This window comes from Canis lupus, chromosome 27 (genome assembly GCF_003254725.2).
Source record: "Canis lupus dingo isolate Sandy chromosome 27, ASM325472v2, whole genome shotgun sequence".
Lineage (NCBI taxonomy): Eukaryota > Metazoa > Chordata > Mammalia > Carnivora > Canidae > Canis > Canis lupus.
In genome coordinates, this window is record NC_064269.1 from 35,066,485 (window position 1) to 35,068,625 (window position 2,141).

The 2,141-nt window shown below is 37.5% G+C and overlaps 1 non-coding gene across 1 annotated transcript; it reads left to right on the forward strand.

Annotated features, from left to right (window-relative positions):
- The first annotated feature begins 1,497 nt into the window (after positions 1-1,497).
- On the forward strand, positions 1,498-1,602 carry LOC112665696 (U6 spliceosomal RNA). Its single transcript, XR_003140527.1, has one exon. It is a non-coding gene; the product is annotated as a U6 spliceosomal RNA (small nuclear RNA).
- The last annotated feature ends 539 nt before the right edge of the window (positions 1,603-2,141 follow it).

Sequence of the window (2,141 nt, forward strand, 5' to 3'; positions counted from 1 at the left end):
GGAGAATTCATAATAGGGATTTTGGGAAATGGATTCATTATATTGGTTAACTGTATCGATTGGATCAGGAGCTGGAAGTTCTTCCTGATTGACTTTATTCTTACCTGCTTAGCCATTTCCAGGATATTTCTGCTGTGCATAATAATGTTAGGCATAGGTCTAGATATAATTTGTAAGGAAATATGGTACAATGATAATCAACTGATAACCTTTGAAGTCCTCTGGACAGGATGCAATTATTTCTGCACAATCTGTACTGTGTGCCTCAGTGTCTTCTACTTCCTCAAGATAGCCAACTCTTCCAATCCCATTTTCTTCTGGCTAAAACGGAGAATTCACAGACTGCTTCTCATTATTGTCCTGGGAGCAGTCTTCTATTTCTGCTTGTCCCTGCTTTTGAAGGATATAGTATTTAAGAACATGATCAAAACCAAGGTAAACACTGAAAGCAATGTGACATTAAATTTCACAGCGAGAAAATATGATTTACTAACTTCTAATATATTCCTGAACATGCTATTCGTCATCCCCTTTGCAGTGTCTCTGGCTTCCTTTGTCCTTTTGATCCATTCCTTATGGAACCATACCAGGCGGATGAAGGGCATTGATTCTGGGGATCTTATCACAGAGGCCCATGTAAGAGCCATGAAGTTTATGATTTCATTCCTGCTCTTCTTCTTTATATACTATTTGAGCAATATTATAATATATTTTGCCTATGTTGTTCTGGATAGTCTGGTGGCAAAAATTTTTGCTAATATATTAGTATTTTCCTATCCTTCTGGCCATCCATTTCTTCTGATTTTATGGAACTGCAAATTGAAACAGGCTTCTCTCTATGTCCTGAGGAAGCTGAAGTGGTGCATGAATCTAAGGAAACCCGCATACATAAAGCATACCTGAAATTATTGTGATTTTTCTCAAGAATGAAGATCGTGACTAGAACTCCGCATATACTTCTTTCATTTCTTTCAACTTCTTTTACTCTGTTCTGTGATAGGTATTGAACTTTTTTGAAAATATCTGCTTAGAATAAGTTAAAAGATTTTGCTGTATTTCCCATCAGAATAATGATGATGTAATTAATAGTAAAATTAGAATGTATCACCAAGATAATGGGAATTTGATGAGACACGAACATAGACTTGGGAAGTCGGAAATTTACATGTGGCTAGATTACAACTGTAAAAAATTAAGTGTAGCAAGTCTCAGAGACAGAAAACCCCCAGAATTCATGAAATGAATATTCAAAAATTCTAAAACCTTATTACCTATGGCTGATAGCTAGCCATGATTTAAAACTGTATTTGGGAAAGAATGAGCTGGTATGACAATAAACTGGTATGACAAATTTTTGGCTACTATCTATAATGTGTGCCTAAAAGTTCATTTGCAGAGCCCGTGAGAACATTACTATTTCTTAAACATATGCCAAAGCCAGTCTCAAATAAGTAAATGAATAAGAGAGAAAAACACATGACTTAGAAAATACAAGGTGTGCTCACTTTAGCAGCCCATATACAAAAAATTGGGATGATAGAGACATTAGTGTGGCCCCTGTGCAAGGTTGACCTGCAAATTCGTGAAGCATTCTGTATGTTTTTTACTTCTTTCATTTGTACCATTCTGCCATGGATCCAGGATAGTCAGAGGTGGCGATATGAAGAAAGACTCAGAGTCTCATTGAATTTGAATCTGGGGGACAGGGGACCAAGACTCAGACTTGGATACAAACCAGACTTGGACTTGGACCCCAAGGCTCTGTCCTCTCCAGTTTTTATTAAAAGACCTAACAGGTTGGCTATAGGAATGATTAACTTTGGGAAGCAGAAAAAAACATGTTTGCTTCAAAATGCAAAAGAATAGTCTATTGACTCAAGGAGGGGGGAGCAGAGGAGCTGTAGAACAAGGTGGTCAAGAGTCAGTGTGCCCACTCATGACCTCCCATATCCCCAGTGTGGCCAGGACTACGAGACTCAGTTCTCAGGCTCTGCAGCTGGTTCACCACACCATTCCTTCAAATAAAATACTTTGGTCCCTCTCTCTCAAAAAAAAAAAAAAAAAGAAAAAAGAAAAAAGAAAAAGAAAAAGGCGCTAAGTGTTGGGAACAGTAGAGGTTATTTTCTAGGTAAAAAATACAG